The sequence below is a fragment of the Zootermopsis nevadensis genome, unplaced genomic scaffold, assembly GCF_977971745.1.
Source record: "Zootermopsis nevadensis isolate Lab colony 2312 unplaced genomic scaffold, Znev_1.0 Znev_ptg000001l, whole genome shotgun sequence".
Lineage (NCBI taxonomy): Eukaryota > Metazoa > Arthropoda > Insecta > Blattodea > Termopsidae > Zootermopsis > Zootermopsis nevadensis.
Genome location: NW_028259133.1, coordinates 2,283,287 through 2,298,443, shown reverse-complemented (window position 1 = coordinate 2,298,443; position 15,157 = coordinate 2,283,287). Strand labels below are relative to the sequence as shown.

General features: G+C 36.8%; 2 protein-coding genes across 9 annotated transcripts in view; one reads left to right on the top strand and one right to left on the bottom strand.

Moving 5' to 3' along the window:
• Positions 1-7,077, bottom strand: part of CNMa (CNMamide) — an 87,406-nt gene extending 80,329 nt beyond the window's left edge. Inside the window, exon 1 of one of the 2 annotated variants that reach the window (XM_022076141.2) lies at positions 6,748-7,077. The gene's annotated coding sequence lies outside the window, so the exon portion shown is untranslated. The remainder of the gene's footprint in view (positions 1-6,747) is intronic. The other variant, XM_022076143.2, reaches the window with a different exon arrangement.
• The window catches only part of DNAlig3 (DNA ligase 3), a 281,323-nt gene that overhangs the window by 85,326 nt on the left and 180,840 nt on the right, over positions 1-15,157 (top strand). The gene's annotated exons all lie outside the window — the stretch shown is intronic.

The following is a 15,157-nucleotide window of genomic DNA, read 5'->3' as shown; positions in this document are numbered from 1 at the left end:
ACTGAAGATTTACTATCGTGTTCATAATAGTCCTTCTCAGGACCCTGCCCTCAGCTTGTTCACTCCATTCAGTATCCTCACATCGTTTTTAGGATCTATTTTAATATTATCCTTCTCGCTATACGTTTGGGTTGCCTTGCCTAATTTTTAGTTTATGAAACAGTTCGCGGTTATCAAAATAATTGATAGGTTCATTTTCCTTTACTGTGTTGTTTTAAACGGACTCAAGATATTCTTTAAGCTTTTCTCTGCACAAAATTTCGAAGTCCTATATTATATTGTACTTAAATCTGTCTCACTTCAGAAATTTGTACGTCTGTCGTGCTGGTGTTACTGGAGAAACGGAATTATTACAGATGCTTCGGTGACATGGTGTTCGTACAGAATTTCACGACAAGCCGTCGCTTTATTCAGAAAGCACAAATTCAGACGGTCATGGCATCAGACCGTCTGTCCTCACATGTCCTCGTATAGAGAACATCTTCATGTACCCGCCTAAACAAGTGAATGATCTTAGTTTCCCCTAGAGCATCTTGAAAATGTTTACAGAACCATTTCGGCCAGAACAGGACAAACACGTGACATGAAGATGACTTAATAGATTCTTCGAAACATTTGGCAAAATCCAAGTGTGAACATTTTGGAACGGTAATGACACCAGAGCTACATTTATGGAATTCGTCTGAAAGTTGCTACTGTTCAGTTCGTATTTCATTTTCTCGTCAACCTGAGTGAAGACGAAAAGATTACAGATATTGCAAAACTGTAATTTTACTTCGTGTTTTTATGTTCGATGGAATGTTTTTTTATTACCACAAGGGAAGATGCGATATTATAAAACCCATAATATCAGAAGATAATTTTCGAACTTAAGGATACGTAATTCAGAGGACACAGAACATTTTTAAAAGGCAGCTTCATAATTTCCACTCGTCACTAAACATTATTAAGGATAAGAGTTGAGTATGGCGTGTGGAACGCATAGGAGAGATAAGAAATGCTCACAAATATTGGTCGGGAAACCTGACGTAGACGAGAGGATGGTATTAAGGTGGATCCTAAGGAAGTAGGGTCAGAGGGCGTGGCCTGGATTTAAGTGACTCAAGGGTTAGGGTCCAGTGGAGGCTGGTATGGATACGGCAATGAACCTTCGAGTTAAAGGTTAATTTCTCTACCGACTGAGCGTCTATCCGAGAAGCAGGTCATTGCGCATTTTTCATAATTCTGTCAACTTCGTCCCTCGAGCATCGTTTTCTCAAATTCCCTCCGTGTTTTCTTCAGTCAGGACGAGAGATCAGATGGCATAACCATGTAAAACAATGCGTGGATTTACAGTTAATATTTACTTTCCTCGGCACGCACTGTGGATATGAAATACACGTTATACCCTGTAAGTTAAACTCATGTTCTGCAGAACTGAATGATGATATCCTCTGACAGAATAATGATTTTATGACTGATAGTCTAGCGGTTAGAACGCTGGCCTTGTAATCCTGGGGTCTCGGGTTCGATTCCCGGCGGTGCCCGAATTTATAACTTGTGTTGGGCAAGGTCGTGGTCTAGGCAACACGGAGTTTTCCTCCGTGGCATCCCAACAATTACTCCATTCACACACAGAAGAAGGCAATGGCAAACCACTTCTGGATCATCTGCCAAGAACGTATATGAACAGGTCCCAGTCTGAGAAAAGGATGGAAGGATCCTGTTCATATGGACCTGTCGTCAGAGAGAACACTGAATAATATAAAATGAAGTCTTTGGGCCGACTAATACGTACCACCAGCGTCCATTTTAAATGAATTTTGACATGTAATTTAGAAAGAAATTCAAATTGTGTGCGTGTGTTGCATTGTGTGGGCTTACAGAGCCGTGTTTTTGGAGGATAAACACGTTCTGGAACAGTGTTCCGCAGTCGATGTGCCGATGTTTACTCTCACGTTACACTCAGCTTCATAATTGATAGTTTTATTCAGCATGTATTATGATTTGTCTCCTGCATTCTTATAGGGCAAGGATTTATATGTAGGTACATATAAATTCGGTGTCACTGAATGCGTAATAAAACAGACATAATAACAAAGTGAACAGCCACATTACGCTTTAGGATGAACGTGATGTCCACGTCAGGAAAGATTATCTGTTCTTCTGATTAAATTATCTGTAATATATAGCGCTATACGGAAGGAAAACATGGTCAATGGGGAAGCCAGAAAGAATGAGGTTAGAAACATTTGAAATGTGGTGCTATAGAAGGATGTTGAACATTAAGTGGACTGATGAAGTACGGAATGAGCTGGTCTTAGACAGGATAGGCGAAGGAAAAATCTTACGAGAAGAAGAGATAGGAGGCATCCAGGATTGGTTAATTTGGTAATGGAAGGAACAGTTGAAGGGAAGAATTGTAAGGGGAGACAAAGATTGGAACATGTGATGTAGATTTTTGAGGATGTGGGCTGTAGAAAATATGTGGAAATGAAGATATTGGCGCAAGATTGGCGAAAATGGAGGACCACATCAAACCAGTCGAAAGACTGACGACAAACAAACAAAAACAGTATATACTTAAGATATTGTAGGTGCGTCATATTGTGATTTATTTAAATAGTATTAAAAATATATTAAAATTGGCCGTCAATCACAATATAAGATAATTAAAAGATTAAAATATCATTTTACGTTCCGTATCGAGTACTCGATGTACATGTGGAACATTTACGACATGTTTCGGCTATATATAGCCATCATCAGGTGTTATGTTATAAACGTTTTAACTGAATTACTGATTTTTAATGATTTTTAGTTTTCATATATTATATATATTATTAATAGTATTGAAACCTTTACTTCACAGTCCAAATATACACAACATTGGCATCACTACGAAATACAATCATATTAGTGACTTGTGACACAACAACGGATGAAGATACAATATGAAGGACAAGAACATGATAAGAAAAATGAAAACTAAAAATCATTAAAAATCAGTAAAAATCAGTAATTCAGTTAAAAAGTTTATAACATAACACCTGATGATGGCTATATATAGCCGAAACATGTCGTAAATGTTCCACATGTAAATCGAGTACTCGATACGGAACGTAAAATGATATTTTAATCTTTTAATTATCTTATATTGTGATTGACGGCCAATTTTAATATATTTTTAATACTATTTAAATATATACTTAGTTAAACATTGTGGAATTTGAGGTTTTCGCGTCGGTGAGTCTGAAGATGGCTGTCTTCTAGGTTGTTGAACGATGTTTACCGACCCAGAAGACAGCCATCTGCATCCTTAGTTCAGCATTGCTTGTTGGAGTTGTAAGTGGTATAATAGACGCGAATCAGTACGATTCCTTAACTTGAATTAGTGTCACGTTAGGGTTTCAGGATCGTCAGTACTTCTACGGCAATTCCTAACGCGATTTCAACAGTTCTCGACTGATGGAAGATTTTGGATTTATTGATAAAACGTAATATAGTTACATATACCATGGAATGTCACAGGTGAAGTTAGATTTCGTATAACTGTACGCCACATGTTAAAGTGTATAGAAAAGTCCTTGCGGAAAAAGTTGGCTCATAGTGAACAGTTTTCCAGAAATAGTTACTGAAACAAGAAAAAGCCCGAATTTTTAGCAAGGAACATTGATTAGTTTCAGTAAGATCCATAGTCCCTTTATTTTGTAAACACAGTTGACTCCCGTTTATCTGGAAGCTGATTAATTGGGGTCTGTCTGGTTTAAATGAAAATAGAACTTAATTTTTTTTTAAAAAAATGTAAAATAACGTTGAAAAAGGAAGGAATATCTATAAGAATGCCACGTTATTTAGCATATTATCATAAATAAATCGTTGCTAAAGTTTTCGACAGTAGAACGTCTTTACTATCAATTGGAATCCCCTTAAAAATGGTTGGTATGTACTGTATTAAATTTTATATAACATCCTTCCTGTTATTAGTAAAACTCCCTAAATTTAAGTAGTGTATGTCTGTAGATAAACGTGTGTGTTTGTTACATTTGCATGTTTTTTATTTTATTTTTGCGAATTATTCGGGGGTTTTATTATGCTGGAAAACACAGGCAACCCGGATAATCGGCTGTATTTCATGGGAGTTTTAGCAACAAACGAACTTAAATATATTTATTTTGTACAGTCTATACACAAACGTTTGAAGTTTATTGGTGTTGTAAAAATTATATAATATTAAAACATTTTATTGTGTAAAATATTATATTAGCGCTCTTAATCGTAAATGCGATTTTAAATTATATTTTTTAGGGCTTTTTATTAAAACGACATGTTTCGACGGGTAATACCGTCGTCTTCAGGTTTTTTTATCAATTTAAAATATTTTAAAAACTATTAGATATTTGATGCAATATATTATAATGATCCGTAGTTCTGTTTGTAGCTTTCCATTTTCATGGTAAGTTGTTTATTGTAGTCAGACGTTATATTTATCTGTGGAATTAATGTTTAATTATTTTCTTGGAATGAGTATGAATTGACATAGGAAATAAATAAATAATCGTATAAATATCTATTAAAAATAGTAAACGATATATAATATAATATTTTACACAACAAAATGTTTTAATATTATATAATTTTTTACAACACCAATAAACTTCAAACGTTTGTGTATAGACTGTACAAAATAAATATATTTAATCAAACACAAACATGACGCATATAAGATACAAAAAAACGAACTTAAATTGTTTTAAATGTCGAATGGAAATTTACAGAGATGAAATAATGCGAAATTTTCATGTGTGGATGTCACTCCAGAACTCCTGCACTCGTTGAAATACTGAGCACAAATAACAACGGAGCCAGATTAATTACTGTGGATTACCTCGCATTTAGCTTTTACTCAGAACTGCTGTACTGAAAATGTTACCGGGTTAAAAGGAATTTGTTACGCAGAGATGGTCATGCTTATAGCTTTCACTCCTTGACTTTTGATTTCGTGTTACTAACAAACTGAAGTACCCGTTTTTTAAACGAGATTTGAGATTTTTAGTCCAAATTAAACGCCATTTTTATGTCTGTTGTGAAATTCCATCCTTATAAATAAGAGTTTATTTGCAAAATGGATCTTTTTTTCGAATTTTGTTGAACGTACAGTACGAATTACTCTGTGTTTTATGAATGGAGCGGGATACGTGTCCTGTAACATACGTTACAAAATTGTATAAATATTTGCCCTACGTCACTAACAAGGAAAGTAATTTTTTGTTACACTGTTCATTCAGATAGAAAGATTTGAAGGGTGGTATTACATATCAGACGATGGACAAAATCCAAAAAAAAAAAAATTAATCCAGACTGTAATATGCCATAGTCAGAACTCATTAAAATGAATATTTCTTCAGCCATATTAAAAAAAATATTATTTTGCTACAATATGAAATGAAACCTACTTTATCTTCTTCATGTGAGAAATTGCTTTGAGGTTCTTGGCGCCGGTATGAGGACGACTGTATTTTAGGATGTTCCACCTCTCAGTCTCGTGGAAAGTGACTGACGGCGTCGTTCTAGTGTCTACGACGCTGCTCGGCGTCTCATCCCACAAGGCCGTCGTCTTCAACTGTTTTGAGGACCACTATCGTTTCTGTTCCTGGCTTTAAAGAGGGCTGCAGCGTGAAGCTTACTGAATAATGTGTGAGTGTATGCTGAGCTCCACGTGATAGGGTAGAGGAACTTCCGAAGTTGTCCTGAGTTCGAAGCTTATACCTGCCCGATTCAGTCTGAATGTTTTTGTTTTTTTATCGTTCGAACGTGTGTGATGGAGTTTCGACTTTCTTTAAAGGAAACCTATTTCGTCACTTCCTGCAACTTGCGTTGTGTACTTCGGTTTCATGTCCACTGTCTTTGCTTAAAAACTATTTTACGGGTTTCAGTTAAAGTTGGTTCTGGTGTTGTGCGTCGGAAGTTGCGATAATTTGATTTTGGTTCGTAAATGAAATTCATGAAGGCCTATTGAGGCCTTCATGAATTTCATTTGGAATATTATAAATTTTCTCAAAAGCTGCTTACAGCAAGGAAACTTTGTGTGGCCTATAAAATATTTATTAAATATAGACGTCTTGAAAGCCTGTAATATTTATTTGTAACATTTTCACATCTTTTGTGAGAAATGACACGGAAACATGCGTCCATAAACAATATGGTAACATTTCTAGCACTTGGGGTCTGTCATAAGGATTCAGCGTAAAATGATATTGAAGAAAAAATACAGATGTAATGTATTTTTGTTGACCTGAGCTTAGATGGGAGAATAATATTAAAATGGTTGTAAGGTGTGGATTGGTTTCGTCTGTCAGTTACGAGATCTTATGACCACGGTTCCATAAAAGACGAGGAATGTCTTTAGCTGATCTTCTGAAGGAAGTCTCCGTTACATGGAGTTGTTAATTGTTATTTCCAAACCAAAAAAAAACATCGTTTTGTAAAAATATACATATTCCTGTCGTTTTAGGTCTGTAAACAAAGGAAGTGTATTATATTGCTTTATTCCTGAATAGATATATTCGGTATGGGTTAAAAAGTCTCATTTCAGTAACAGTAGATCATCACAAGACGACAAAAGACACGAGACGAACGTGATTATTTGTATCTGCAATAACAGAGTATCGAGAACGTGGCAGAATGAAATTTCCGAAACCTTAGATAAAATGCGTACTTATCGGCATAAAATTTCCCAAGTTGTGTTAATTTTTGTTTTTTACTTACCTCGGCCAATCGCGTTTTTCTTCTCGTACTCGTTTTGAGGAACGTGAAATACTTTTTTTTTTTTTTAGATATTTGTTCTGTCGTGAACAGTTTTCTTTGTCCGCTGTAACTGACGGCAATGAAAAGATATTTTAGCGCGTTTAAGTTATCACAACACTGAGGTTTTAATCCCTTCCTGCTTCGCTGTTGTTTCGTCTGTAATGAGGCGATGCCTTCTGTCAACCTCTTATATATGTTTCTGTTCGCGGTCTCTGTCTCTCGGTTGCAGCCTGCTTGGCTCCAGTACACTGCCCTTATCATGGAAATAACTACACATAAAAAGTGATTTTTATTAGTGTCTAAGCTTCATTTAATTTCTGTCGTCCTTTGTTTCGCTTAACTACGATTTGACAGTCGTTTGTTTATTAGCATAAATGGGTGTGACACACACGATCTGATCTGACTCCCTTCATTGATTCATTTGTAGCAGCTGCACGCGATATTCTTTCGCAGATCTAGAGTCTTTTTTTATATTTTTTAATACTCTCTGAACTCCTTTCTCATTCTCCGTTCCTTATACTTAGATCAACTAACTGTTTGACGTAATTATTCGTGTTTTTTTCCCGTCTAATCACAATTGTATATAAATAAAATTTATACATAAGATATTAAAATATCATTTACATATTTGGTACATCTTTTTACTACATGTTTCGGTTACATTGAACCATCTTCAGGTGTAAAGTTAAAAGTTAAAAATTATAATCTTATAAACTAAAACTTAATTACTGTTGTTGTGTAACTTCTGATGATGTTTACTTCCAAATTCATTGGAGTGAGGGTATATTTTGAAGTGATAGTGGTTTAACATTGGCCTGTAACGTAAATAATTTAAATATTTTTAATTATTACTGAATTTGAAAGAACGAGTATAGAAGACAAAATGTAATAAGGTAAAAATAAATAAAAATGGAATGTAAAATGTAAAAATGAACATACCTAGGAAGAGCGTAGATATGTCTTGAAGGTATTCAGAGGTACTAACGTATTCGAGGAGAACTGGATCAATACTGATCACTTATAGAGAAAGTAGGTGAAAGGTGGTTGTTGGGATTGGGGTCAAGCGTCTGAAGGACATTGAAGATGGGGTTATTAAGGTATATGACGTGATTTTGTTTAAATTACTGAAAAATTTACCATCTGCGTATTGTCATGACCTTAACATAATTTGGATCAACAGTGACATTACTACCTTCCGTCTCTTCTGTCATGGCTGCTAAATTTCTTTCTTAATCCATTTATTTATTCATAGATCTTCGTACATGTTTTACTGTATACAGAATTATTCTGTGTTCCCTTTCATAAATGTCAGAATATATTACGTGACGAACAAGAAAAATGCAACTGCACATTATCCCGGAAACATCTCTGTTTTGATTTAGAGCTCTGTAAAATTGATACGTGTTGCGAATTTTATGGACAGTACATTTTACACATATATGTAAACATTTTTAACTTTTATGTACACAAGTAGTCAAGGGAAGCGATTGTTTCGTTAGGATTGGCAGGGACTTATCGAGTACGCGTTAAAAGTGATCCTTGTACGAAGATGGCTGGATGTCTCCTGGGTTGTAGCGCCATGTAGTCTGCTGAAAGTTTGCCGACGTTTCAGGGACTACAGGACGCTACAACCCAGAAGACATTTATCTTCATCCTGTATCTAGACCAGCCTTTAAAGGAAAACATTTCTTGTGATGTCAGTAGTCTTGATGGCAAATGTTTCCTGAACACTTTTGCGTTCTGACGTGGGGTATAAATTAGTTTCAGAACGGCCTCAGAATAAACCGGACCCTGTCCTGGGCCAACAAAATCCAGTCTCCTTCAACTCCTATCTCCCATAGATCCCGCCTGAGATAATCCTCCCATCTACGTCTAGGTCTCTCCAGAGGTCTCTTCCCCTCAGGCTTCCAAAATAGTGGACCCAACCAACCAGATGGCTTACGGAACCCGAAGGTTTATCACCGAATTAACCAAAGCCCTCCACCGGTCCCTGTCCTGGGCCAACAAAATCCAGTCTCCTTCAACTCCTATCTCCCATAGATCCCGCCTGAGATAATCCTCCCATCTACGTCTAGGTCTCTCCAGAGGTCTCTTCCCCTCAGGCTTCCCAAATAGTGGACCCAACCAACCAGATGGCTTACCGAACTCGAAGGTTCATCACCGAATTAACCAAAGCCCTCCACCGGTCCCTGTCCTGGGCCAACAAAATCCAGTCTCCTTCAACTCCTATCTCCCATAGATCCCGCCTGAGATTATCCTCCCATCTACGTCTAGGTCTCTCCAGCGGTCTATTCCCCTCAGGGTTCCCAACCAATACCCGGTGCTCACCTCTTGTCCCATCCATGCGCGCTACATGTCCAGCCCATCTCATTCTTCTCGACTTAATCACCCTGACAATACTGGGGGAGCAGTACAGATTTTTAAGCTCGAAGCAAAATTACGTTCCATTTTTGGATTATAAACTTGAAACACCTAAATAAAGTATAAACTTCTGGCAGTATAAATAGGCTTTGTGAGCTTTGGTGGTATTCATTTGTGTTAATTGCGAAATGAATTAATGAGTTATTTGTTTTCATAAATACGGAAATCATTGTAACCTTCCCTGTGAAAACGGATCTAACCCCCGGTAAATATGTGACCTGTGAGTGGACAATCCACTTCCAACACAAGGCTCTCATTCCTGCAGAGGGTTTTAGATTCCTTGATCTTGTAGTACACTTATCAGCCTGCAAGACCGTGCAAGGTGTAGTAGGAGTTGAGGTTTTCACGAGTATGAAGATGGCTGTCTTCTGGGTTGTAGCGTCGTGTAGTCTGGTAGAAGTTTACCGACGTCTCGCAGGTCCCCGCTCCACTCCAAAGGCCTCGGTATTTTTTTTGTCAAGTCAAAAGCTTTATGTCCGTAAGTATATTCACTGTGTTACACTAAGTAATATCTACGTGGTTATCCATAGACGAATATTATTCGTTTTAATTGACAGCTCCATCAGTTTTTCATTAGAAAGACAGACCGTGCTTTCTACATAACAGTAACCAGAATTTCCAAATGAAATTTTTAACCCCGAGTGTATTCAAGCTTTAATACTCGTAGGCCTGGAGGCATCTCTCCTTTTATTGTACGGTTAAGCTAGCGAGAGAATTCTCACAAAATCAATATGAAAATAAAGATTTTAAGTCTTAAGTAAAATCGTGATACTCAAATGAACATCAGTGGTTTTTTGTGTTAGTTTCTTCGTCATTAAATCTTTTTTCTATTTGTGATTTTCCTTTTATCTTCTGTTTCTCGCGACTTTTTCTTGTCCATGTTTGTCTTAACTGTTCTTCGATATCTTCCACGTCTTGTGATCTCTCTTTCACATGTCTTTCTCTGCCCTTCCCTATTGTATTTTATCAATGTTTTTTGTTCTAACCTTCGCTTTTCCATTTTACCTGTCTCATTCTATTTATACTGCCAGAAGTTTATACTTTATTTAGGTGTTTCAAGTTTATAATCCAAAAATAGAACGTAATTTTGCTTCGAACTTAAAAATCTGTACTCCTCCCCCAGTATTGTCAGGGTGATTAAGTCGAGAAGAATGAGATGGGCTGGGCATGTAGCGCGCATGGATGGGACAAGAGTTGTGCACCGGGTATTGGTTGGGAAGCCTGAAGGGAAGAGACAGCTGGGGAGACCTAGACGTAGATGGGAGGATAATCTCAGGCGGGATCTATGGGAGATAGGAGTTGAAGGAGACTGGATTTTGTTGGCCCAGGACAGGGTCCGGTGGAGGGCTTTGGTTAATTCGGTGATGAACCTTCGGGTTCCGTAAGCCATCTGGTTGGTTAATTAGTAATATGTAATATATTTATAATAATTAGTTTTGTGACAGTATCCGCATACCGCTTTATCAGCGAGTGATGGAAGATTTCTAGAGTCTTTATAGCTTAATATCTTTATGAAGGAAAAGTAGGTTTATGAGATATCAGTGTATGGGTGTGTACTCCTATTTAACTGTTGAACCAATTGCGTGTTATATTGAATTCGGTGCGTACTGAATGCAATTAAAGGCCACTCCAATCTTACATTTTAATTTCCTATTGGTGATTAAGAACAGGGCAGACGCTCGCATTTATGAGGTTGGAGTACACACTCTGTCCCTGCCTTAATACAGGATCCTGGAATAGTGTTTGGTGTTGTGTCTTACAAACGTAAAGAAAGCGTTTGTTAATGTAATTTATTTGTAGAATTTAAAAATACATGGGCGGCCAAGCGAAAATTAATCTTTGTTTGACAACGAAAATAAATTGACTATTGGAATTAGGAATGTGACATTTTATTTTAAAAATTACAAACATGGTGACGTTGCGAAACAAATGTAAATTAGGCGTATAATCGAATCTGTATTGATGGTATTCCCCCCAAAATTCTGCTGTTACTACTTCTTAGAACAAGTTTTTCAATATGTTTATAGCAACAAACAGTAAGATATTCTCGTTCGAGCAGGATTTGATCTTGCGACTGTCTATACGCCAGTCCATGACCTACATTTTTCATTTTATTGACATATTTTAAATTGGCTTTAATTAATGTAATATTCACAAATGTCTTGCTTTAGTAGCGTTTAGTTAAATCTAAAACTTCTTGACGATGGTGAAGAGTCAATTGAATAAAATTTTTTGGATATTATCCATCGTCTAGTAAATATAAAACGTAAAACGACGTTTCGGAGATGGGACTCTATCTCCTAGGTCTTCCTAGGTCCGGAGATAGGGATTAGCTCTATCTAGTGGGCCCAACTGTGTAGGAACCTGAAGACGGAGATAGAGTCCCATCTCCGAAACGTCGTTTTAAGTTTTATATTTTACTAGACGATGGATAATATCGAAAAATTTTATTCAATTAGCGTTTAATTGTTTCAGAACGATAACTATGAAACAAATATGGAACCTCCATATTCTACTCTTCTAACGTAGACATGAAATTCCATGCGGGATTTACGAGTTTGTGGTTGTAATTGTAGTGATTTTTATTATATGACACAATGTCCTTCTACCAGGGTACTTGTACTTAAAGAGGGCCAGAGTTCAAAGTGGAACTGCGTGTTATACTGAGCCTCGAGTCGAGATTTCTCAATTGAATCTGGAATGAGAACAAATTCCTCGGCAGTACAGACAGCTTGGGGCCCGGTTTATGAACCGGATCATAAATTATGTCAGCCTAAATATCCCAAGATGGCTGTTGAGCAATGCGATGTCTCTTAAGGTCGGTGTCCATATCAGCTTCTCCGTTGGTCACACAGCATTTATACTATTTTATGTAATGATGTCATTAATCTTGATTGCGTGTTGTGCACGTTCAGTGCGCAATTTGTTGGAGTAAGCACTGGCAGTGGTCTGTTCGGTGTTTGAATCCCCGGGGCGTGGATAATTATCTTTTTTTCAATCCAGTTCCTTATTTTAACGTGATGGGGGCCAATTACGGACTCGATATAAGCAGTTAAAATAAATACAGATAATAGGAAACATTAAAACAAGCTAAGACAAAACTAGACGCTTTCTTATGTCGAAGACGTTTTCTGAAAGGAGACGATGTTTTTGCGAAAAATATCGGAGAATCTACAAAATGTGATTTGTATCAATGGCGCGACGAACTGAAGGACTCTGTCTTAATGCACTGTTGACGCAGGAAGTATAGAATTGTCTTGTCTGCCTTGTGGACACGCGAATACCAACAATTTCCATGATGGAATGGAAGTTTATTTTTCCCTTGAAAACATTATTGAGAAATTATAACAATAATCTCACCATCAGACGATATTTCCGTCTGTCAGAATGGGATTTATAAACTTTTTTTGTTTAGAAGAAATATGACAATATTCTTATCTAATAATATCACTTACTTATGATACTGTTAGGGATATAATCAGATCTAAGATAAACTTTCGGGTGAAATACGATGATAAGAAATATAAGCATCTGTCATACTGTGAATACTCTCTGTTGTTAGTCACATATAAATATTATTCTCTTTACGTTTTGTATACAGCACCAGAGAAAAGGAAATATTTAAGTATATACGCGGGAGTTTTATTCGTCAATTTAAATGTTATAATCTTTGAAAGCAGGAGAGAATGTTACAATTAGAATTTATTTTTAAGGACTTGCTTAACATAAAAATATTTACATTAATTATTCTTGAGAATGCAAGTGTAAAATACCTGGGTTTTTTTTCTAGGGAGAGACATGTTGTAAATATTTGTGATGAAAGTCCAATACAACTTATTATAAACTGTATTTTCCCCCCTGTGGGCGTCTTCTGCAGAACCAACGTCTGAGAAAGTCACTTACGTGAAATCATTCGTCTCTGAAATCAGTGTTCACTGCCTTCAAGGACTGGCCTTGAGCTCTGTTGATTATCATTGCAAAACTTAGTTTAACGGGAATCTGAAAACATTTAAATACAAGTTCTCCTATTGCCTGGTATCTAAAAATTATGGCTTTGATATTCTTCCTTACATTTTGACTCGAAGTCTTGTTCCATAACACAATTTTGGGATGTAATTTCGTACCCGAAAATAATATTTTGGTACCAGAATTACGTTTTGTCATACCGCTATTAGTTTTCAGTACACAGAAAACCTTCTTCACCATAATTCGATCCGGTCACAGTTTTCCGGGTTGTGACCTTTGTTCCCGGAGTCTTATCGCCCTGAGCACGTTCTTCTACCGTCATTAGTTTACATGATGCAGACAACATCTTAACGGGTATTCGAACCCGGGGGCAGTTTTCGGGATTTTGATGTTTATCACTGCGATCTCCTTGCCGAAACAAACATTTCCTCTTGGCGACATTCATTTGTCACGCTTAGTTTCCGAACTACAGAAGTCATCTTCACCGGGATTCAAACCCATTACATTTTTTGGTAGTTTTGACCTTTATAAATTATATTCTTATTTGCTAGAAAGAAGATTGTCAAGGTGGGAGCAGACTGTTACATCAGTTCTCGAGCTAAAAAGCAAACGTACGTGCTCAAATTTTTTAATTTTATTTTGCTGAGATGGTGGACAATGACAACATAACACCTGATGACGGCTCTATGATAGCCGAAACATGTCGTAAATGTTCCATATGTAAATCGAGTACTCGATACGGAACGAAAAATTATATTTTAATCTTTTAATTATCTTATATTGTGATTGACGGCCAATTTTAATATATTTTTAATACTATTTAAATAAATCACAATATGACGCACCTACAATATCTTATAAATGTGAGGTATGATGAATATTAAATTAATACTATATACTGCTATAATTTCGTCTCTTCTCCAAAACTCTGAAGATTCTAGAACAGAATATAATAATTTTGACAGTTTTTTTTATCTTGAGACGGGGTCCAGAGTGCAGAGGAAAATGTTTGAACCTAATCAGTGAGTGAGCAGTTAGTACATTTTATATGGAGGAACTTTCTGTCTTCTAAAAGTCGTCTGGTATTGGTAGTTTAATGAAATAAGAGACTGCTATGGGCCTACTGTATCAACTAGACAGGCCGAGAACTCAATGGGAAGATAACATTAACCCAGATCGTAAGGAAGATGAAAAGTGGACGAGACTGACCCTGGATTGTGTCCAGTGGCGGCCTTTAATATTCGCGATGTTGTGTCCTCGGGTTCTGCTAGTGGTGGGCACGGATTTAGCTTAAGGAGTGAGCGACATTAATGCTTCCAAAGTAAATTCGAAGTGATTTTAAACTGCCTGTTGCTCGAAGTAACGTTCCTTGTTCTGCAGTGTTACGACGTACTGACTTGCCATTTGCAGGGTGACTGAAAAGTTCACTTCCCGTATCGACATTTTGGAATCTCAGTCAAGGCATGGATGTCTGTGGTCCATTCTGTATGTCATCCCATCGCTTTCATGGATACATTTTATATAAATGCACAGATTGGAATCACAAGGTTCTAATCAGACTGTCCTCTGTTTTTATTTCATTTCGTATTCTTCTTACTGTCTACAGGATGCTGTATTACATTCGAGAACTAACTTACTTTGTTTCAAGATTAAGGTTTGACGACTCTGTTACCAAATTCCGTCATTGGTTCGTTCCAGAGGCAGATAAAGTTCGCCGATTACCGCAAATAATACGATCATCCAAGAGGTTTTGCCTCCAATATTCTAGCTACGTGCTCAGCCCATCGAGGAAAACGAATGATCTATATTGACGTAGTTAAATTTAGGTTCGAAAGAACTACGCCATCTTAGGTTAAAAAAATATAATTCTGTAACACTTTGATAGCAGACGCAGTGATTCGTGACGTCTCGTATATACGCACATTTCACGTTTCTGATGACGTAACTAAAATATTTTCAATTTTGTAACACTGTACAATAGAAG